The sequence below is a fragment of the Odocoileus virginianus genome, chromosome 11 (genome assembly GCF_023699985.2).
Source record: "Odocoileus virginianus isolate 20LAN1187 ecotype Illinois chromosome 11, Ovbor_1.2, whole genome shotgun sequence".
NCBI classification, from domain to species: Eukaryota; Metazoa; Chordata; class Mammalia; order Artiodactyla; family Cervidae; genus Odocoileus; species Odocoileus virginianus.
This window is the reverse complement of record NC_069684.1, coordinates 29,003,412-29,010,853: the sequence shown is the minus strand read 5'-3', so window position 1 is coordinate 29,010,853 and position 7,442 is coordinate 29,003,412. Positions and strand designations below refer to the sequence as shown.

Here is a 7,442-nt window from a genome sequence, read left to right as displayed (position 1 = left end):
CTTCTGAGTGCTAACCAGAGGGCGCGGCCCCTGTCTGAACACCCAGACCCATGCCGGGTCATCTGGGCCTCCCAAGGCTGGGCGGGTGGTGTGACCAGTGCCCTTCTCCGCTGTCTCAGCTGCACCATCCATGCTTTCCCCAGGGTGAGCCCAGGCCAGCCAGTGCCTGCTTCCTGCCATCCCTGCCCTGGAGGGCAGCTCAGGGGCCTTCCCAAATCTGGGGGCCGCGACAGCTCCCAAATGGGAAATCAAGAGGCCACCGGCTGGTGACTGGGTCACACGCTGAACTGAGAGGCCTTGTCTGCAGGGATTGCTTCTCAGATGTTACAGCAGCCTCTGAAATGCAATCCCAGCGGATAAACCAGGCCTCAGGTCAGAGATAGAGGCCCAGCACACCGGGAAGCCTGGGGTCAGCCAACCCCCTACTTGGGGCTGACCACACCCCAGCCTCAGATCCAAGGCCCCCCACCTCCCTGCATCCAGAAGGAATGAACTCATCCCCAGCCTCTCCTGATGGTCAAGTCAGGTCCCCAACCTGACCACCTGCTTTCTTCATGGAATGGGGGAAGGGACACCCAGAGAGCTCTGGTCCTGGCCAGCAGTCACCTCTGGGCCAGGGTGGACTGGCCACTGTAGCCCCAGCTGCCATCTCCCATCCTAAAAGCCCTCCTGACCATCACCCTCCGTCCAGCACCCACTGCCCTCCCACACCTATGGTCGTCAACGCCCTCCTCCTCCCCCATGAACACCCTATCCCACCCATGAGTACTCCCAGCAGGGCCCACTGCCTCCTCTCCATCCAGCACACCCCAAGGAGCTCCAGACATCACTCTTGGCCCTGGTATGCCCCGCCCCCCACCCCCGACTCAGCCTTGGGGCCCGGAGCCTGCTCCCTCCTCCAGGTTCCTGATCTCTCCCAGCCGCATGGCCAGCAGCAATGGTGGGGCAGCCCACTTGGGCAGGGTTCCAGGGCCCTTCAAACCTGATGTGCCCCATACTAGCTCTTCCTGCTCCACGGAGAACACCACAACCTTCTGTTGTCAAGGCCCAAACCGTCAGCATCTGACTCTGTTCTCTAGCTCTGTGAGTCACATCCCTGCCCTGCCCCCAATGATCCTACGGGTGCTCAAGGTGCATCTGCAGCACAACCCATCTCACCACGGTGCCCCTCCCCAACACAAGGGGCCGTCGGGCCACATCGTGACCAGGACCGCAGGCTCGACCAGAGCTGGTCCTCACTGCTCACTGCCCTGACCCCCACAGTCCCCCGCTCCCTGCAGCCCTTCAGCTGAGCCAGGTATGCTCTGCCTCATGGCCTCTGCATGTGCCCTTCATCTGCTTGGTGGGTGAAGAATCTGCCTACAATGCAGGAGACCCCGGTTCCATCCCTGGGTCAGGAAGATCCTCTGGAGAAGGAAATGGCAACCCACTCCAGTATTTTTGCCTGGACAATCCCATGGACAGAAGAGCCTGGCAGGCTACAATCCATGAGGTCACAAAGAGTCAGACACGACTGAGCAACTAACACTTTCTTTTCTTCACCTGCTCACAAGACCTTCCTAGGTCACCTGCTCCAAAGCCTCGCCCCACATCCAGCAACACTGCCCACCCCCCAGCCCATGCCACCACCTCTCTCCTCCCCTACACGTGTTACAGGCCAGCATGCCATGCATCTCACACAGGAATCTCCCAAAGGCCAGGCACTTCTTCAGTTCTGTTCACCAGCACAGGGCTTGGCACCTGGTGAAGTGTGCGGCCCACAGGAGGTGCCCAGAAGGTACTTGTAACAAACGGGTGGACGCGGAGCGCCCGGCTGGTGCAGCAGCCACTCTGAGACGTGTCCAGAGGCAGTGGAGACAAACAGGCAGAGGAGGTGTGCAAGACGGTACAGGAGGCAGAGGACAGCTGGAAGAACAGGCAGAGGGCAGACAGAAGGAGCGATGGTGGGTGGAGATGGACGTAATTATGGATGGATGGATGCAGGAGGTAGGTCTGGAGGAGGGTATGGCAACCCACTCCAGTATTCCTGCCTGGAGAATCCCACAGAGGAGCCTGGAGGGCTACAGTAGTCCATGGAGTCGCAAAGAATTGGACATAACTGAAGACTAATACCATTACTACGTGGGATCATTATGTTCTCACATGAAAGGCCAGAGGAGTCTGATGACCAGAACCAATCCAGTCATGTCCTTGGACGCACCCATCCCTTCACCATTACTGCTTGTCTCTTAGTAGGTTCCCACCCAATTCCCCTCAACACACCTGCCTCAACACAGTCACAGCTAGCAGTAGGGGCAGCTGGGGTGGAGCTGGTCCCCCTGCAGAACCAGGTGACCTCTGCCTCTGCTGGGCCCTGGCTCCCAGAGCAGGTGGGGCAGCTAGGCACTGAGCCCCCAAACGGCTAGCTGAGACAACATAACAGAGAGGAATGACAGCCAGGGAGGAAAAGGGGGTCCAGGAAAAAGAGGGCTGACCTAGTCTGAGTCTGAGAAGTGGGGGGGCTGCTGGGTACCTGGAGCAAGCCGCACCTGCTGGCCTCTTTCTGTTCCAGGAGCTCCAGCAGCCACTGATGATGTCAGCCCGGTCCAGCCGGGCCTTGACCTCTGAACATCTGTTAGGAGAGTAATAGGCCATGGTGTCCCAGCAATGAGTCCCCAGAGGGGCCTGTTCTCGGGAAGCTCTGACTCCTGCGTCGTGTCTGGGCCCCAGGGGTCTCTGTCCTGTCCAAAGTGCATGGAAGTAGCTAGAGGGGACTGCAGGACAGTCCCCTCCAGAAGGGGGTGCAGGTGAGCTGTGGGGTGAGGGGGGTAGCAGTGTCCACACTTGGCTGCATGAATGTGGGGGCAGATTCCCAGCAGGACCCCCAAGTGTGGGGCCAGGAGCCAAATGGCCACGTGCCCCTGAAAGCCCCCTGAGACCACTTCCTCCGGGCACCATAGTTCACCCGGTCCGCCTGAGACAGCAAATTCTCTGCAGCTCTTCCTTCTCCTCAAGATGAAACCACATTTCTGTCAAAAGGAAAACAATGAAAATGATGTTTCAATTTAGACAACAAAAACGCTGGAAACAGAAGCAGCTGCTGTCTCCCGCATGCCCCGGTCAGGAGGCATCTTCTGGGGTTGAACTCCAAACCGGCATCATGGTTTCCAGTCACCAAGCTCAGGGCTGCAAGCTCAGGGCCAGTCTCATGAGGACACAGGCCTACTCGGACGCAGGGCAGGGGCTCCTCATGTGGGGCCCCTGCAGCTTGGAGCAAAGCTGACTTCCAAATGCAGACCAGTGAAACCTCTATACTTTCCAAAACCTGAGATCAGGGGCAGCTCGGAGTCTGGGAGGTGGGGAACCCGCGGCAGTTCTGGTCCCGAGTGAAAGGCACTTCCCCTGCCCCACCCCGTGCCCACCCCCTGGCAGGAGTCCTGGGTGGGGTGTGGGCATCACTCCTGGCCAGTGCACCTGAGTTGATGACCAGCAGGTCTTTCAGGGGCCATGGCCTCAGGAACCCACTGGACTTTGGCTGAAGGTGTGGGGGAGCTGGAGGTTCACAGAGGTACTGCCCCTACCATGACAGGAACCCCCAATCCTGTGTCCCACAGACAAATCTGTACAAAATCTGAATTCTCAAAAAAAAAAAAACACCAAAAAGGGAGAGTCAGCAGCAGCCAGAGGTGCTGGCCTGGCCATCATGTCGGCTGGAGGAGGAGCTGAGGAGGGAGAAGGAGGGTCCTGAGAGGGCGGCGTCCAGCCTGGACCATTGAAGAGCCAGAGCATCAAGATGGCTGGCTCCAGCAGGCCTGCCTCCCTGGGGGAACTCTGCATCTTCCCCTGGCCTGAAGACCCTGGGGCCACCTTCTCAGAGGAAGCAGGCCTCCTGGGGTCTCCCACAGGCCAAGTGGGCCCCCAAGCCACCCACCTCCATGCCAGGGTGGGGGGCAGGCAGACAGAGGTGCTTGTAGAGGTGCTATGAGGCTGCCCCCACGTGCCTCACACCCCGAGGGCACCTTTCCCCCTGGGGCCTCAGTGTCCCCCGTGGGCCCCCCTCCTGCCCTCTGACTTCTGAAAGGGTGGCAGCATCGGCTCCGGATGGTCCACTCATGTAATGGACATTTACTGAGTGACAAGCACGAGCCTGAGTCCTGAGTCAGGAACCACCAGAAACAGAACGTCTTCCCTCCTTGACTGGAGTCTGGAGCCACAGACAAGACGCAGAGACAAAGAGATGAGAAAGGTGGGGGCACCTGCCCTCCGTTCAGCCCACTTCCCTGTAGAGCCTTGGCAGGCACGGCCCCTCAGACCAGCAGCAGCGGTCTGAAGTCAGCACAGGACAGAGCCTGGCACAGGCAGCGCCTCCTGGCCTCCCCTCCCGCTGGTCCGTGGGTCGCCCAGGATGCTGCCGGGGGAGGCCTCCCTTCTCCACATCCTGGGCAGGCCGCCGAGTCTCGGTGCCAGGCAGGTGGCGAGGCCAGCTGTGGAGAACCACCTCCCGCCACCCCAAGCAGGGCTTCCTGGAGGGTGCAGGGGGACCAGCCTACCAGCCTGGCACCTGTGCAGTGTGGCCAGCTCACTGCAGACTCGAGGCACCCTGGGAACCTCGGTCCTCGGAGCATCAGCAGGGGTCTCTGGGCTTGTTTCAGCCAGATCACTGGGGCATACGCCAGCTGCCCAAGGCCTCTTCCTTCCTGCCCCATCCCTGCAGGGAACAGCCAGCCACTGAGAACAACCCGGGGCCTCTGATGGAAGAGCCAGGCTGGGTTGGGCACAGGGGGCCTTGGGAGATGGGTGGGTGGTGGCTCCAGTAGGCCCTCTCCTCAGGCTGGGACCTGCCTCGGCCCCTCAGTAGGCCTGGGGAGCGGCTGGGACAGGCAGCGAGCCAGGCAGTGACCCGCACTGGCCACAGTGGCCCCCGCCTAGGCTCCTCTTGGCGGGAGGCCCGAGGTCTCCAGGCGCAGGCGGGTGCCCACTGCCACGGCCAGGGACGTTCTCTGGTGGAAGCTATAAATAGGACTGTCATCAGTCGGAGACAGCCTGACCGTGCGCCAGATGTACGGTATACTGAGCCAGCAGGCCAGCCCTCCTACCCGTTCTCCTGGTCACTGCCCATAGGGGTGTCACCCCTTTCGTCCTGCTGCCCCCTGCCCCGACACCGGGAGAGGCCCTCCCACGGATGGGGCTGCAGAGCCCAGCAGGGTGGACCGGATGGGAGTCCTGCCTCCAGGGGCAGCCTGGAGGAGCGTTGCCCAGCTCCCACCCCCTCAGTGCTCCCTGGCCCTCCCCCCTGCACAGGTGCCAGCCTGGCCACAACAGTCATGGGGACCTCTGCACCAGGTCAGGCCAGGCTGGCCCTCCAGGAGTTTCCCATCCTGTGGGCTCATCCGTGGTGAGCTCCTCTTGAGGACACCGCTAGAATAGACGGAGCAGACATGAAGGGTAGCAATCAGGCAGATGCCAGGGTCAGGGCTGGGGTGCACCTGGGCACCATGCAAGTACTGATTAGGCAAGAACCTGCTGGCCAGCGTTACACTGGAGGGCTGGGAAAGGAGCTGGCCAGCTGTGGTGAGCTGGTGGAGGGCAGGAAGCCAGTGGGGTGGAGGGGGGGTCCATGTGTTGGACATTGCCAGAGAGAGGTAAGCCGTGTGGACTAGGGGTTTACCATCCTGATGACGGAGAGGCTCAGGGAAAGAGATAATCAAGCCTAGAGAAAACAAGGAGGGAGTGTAACGCAGGGGGAGCAGGTCACTACGGCCTTCTTTGGTCACATCCTTCAAGGTCCATCCCACCTCCCACCCTGGCTGCTGGGGTGCCCTGGGGTTGCCCCTCCAGAGGAAGTGCTTAGCCGCCTAGCAGTGACTAGGATAAAGTCCGGCCTGGATGAGGGACCTGGATGGGGAACACTGCAGAGAAATGGGGCCCAGAGCCTGTACTGAGTGGGGCACGGTTTTGGCACTGGGATGCTTTTCCACACCAGTGGGATCGCGCTCCCAGAATTCAAGGAATTTTAAAGGATCGGGTTTTCCTTCGAACCGGCATACTAAGCAAGCGACCCCCCACAGAAAAACAGCATCCAAGCTGAGCTGAACCCCCTATTCGAATGTGGACCCCAGGGCGTGCCCCTCCCCGCGTTCGGTTGGGAGCTGCAGTTCCCACCTCCGCCGCCGGGGGCCGCGCCGACACCCCTCCCGACCCCCCCAAACCTAGCTGCACTCAGACGCGTGGACACGTCAGCGCCCGTCCGCCCCCGCAAGGAAGACGCTCAGAGAACCGGGGAGCCACCACCCTACCCCTGAGCGAGGGCTCGCTCCAGCGCAACGTGCCCGCGAGGCGCCGCCTCCCCAGAGTACCCCTCTCTCTCCCGCCATCCCAATTCTCCCCCGCGCGCCGGGCGGGAGGTGGTCACTGCGCTCAGGACGCGGTGGGAGGGCGCACTTCCTGCGGCCCGCCCCCTCCTTCCCGAGCGCGCACCGCCTCCGGGCCCCCGAACGGCGCGCCCAGGCTGCGGGGTGGGGGTTGTCGCGGCCCGCTAGACCCCCAACGGGGCCTGAACCTGATCCCGCCCCTCGCGGGGGAGGGGATCGATCTCGCGGCGGCGGGGTACCGCGCGGCCCCACCCCCCGGTGCCGGCGCAGGCGTGGAGAGGAGGGGCCTGTGGGGGGGGGGCGGGCCGCCCCGTCGTAACCCCTTCGTCGACCCCGCCCCACGGCCGGAAGCGCCCCCGTGCCCACCCCCGTCGGAATCCAAGGCGGACTGAGCCCCGCGCCCCACGCCGGGCAGGGGGAGGAGAAGTGAAACCGGGCAGCGGAGCCTAGGGGCCGCGTCGGGGTTTCTGCAGACGCGTCATCGGAAACTGGGGCCGCGGGGCGGGGGCGCGGCAGCCGCGCGGCCCTTCCGGACCCGGCCGCCAGCGTTCCCGGTGACCCCGCCCTTCCCGGGAAGCCCCTCGGCCGTGGACTGGGGCGCAACACGCGCCCCTCCCCGGCCCTGAACAGCCTCGCTGGATCGCAGAAGGAAGCTTCGCGGAAGGAAGTGGGGGGAATCTGCCTAGTCCCCAACTGGGGCGTGGCCTCCCTGGGGCGGGCTGCGCCCGCCCCCCAGGCTTCTGGCACCGCCCATGAGGGGCGCACACCCTCTCGGTGACTCACTCCGGCGGTGACACACACTCTGCCTGACTCACTGGGCGTCGTGCCCCATACGGACACCGCGTGCTGGGGTGTATCTCGGGTTCACGTTATGTACTCCCATCGGTGCGTTTGCGGGGCGTCTGAGGCCCGCGTGACTTGGGAGAGGCCTTCTGGGGTGCCGTGCAGCCTTGGGGTGTGTCCAGCCTCTGCCCAGTAGGGCGTAGCCCCCGTACCCGCCGCCCTAGACTCGGCACCGGGAACCTGGAGCCGCGTGCAAGGGAGGTGGCAGAGGGGCTCAGGTTCACCCCAAAACGGCCTGCAACCATTCCC

At 62.9% G+C, this 7,442-nt stretch overlaps 1 long non-coding RNA gene across 1 annotated transcript; it reads right to left on the bottom strand.

Moving 5' to 3' along the window:
* Positions 1-1,639: 1,639 nt before the first annotated feature.
* On the bottom strand, positions 1,640-7,442 carry LOC110124986 (uncharacterized). The gene is made up of 3 exons (XR_002309929.2): positions 7,166-7,442; positions 2,513-3,008; positions 1,640-1,905 (listed from the first exon to the last, which is right to left on the bottom strand). It is a non-coding gene; the product is annotated as an uncharacterized lncRNA (long non-coding RNA).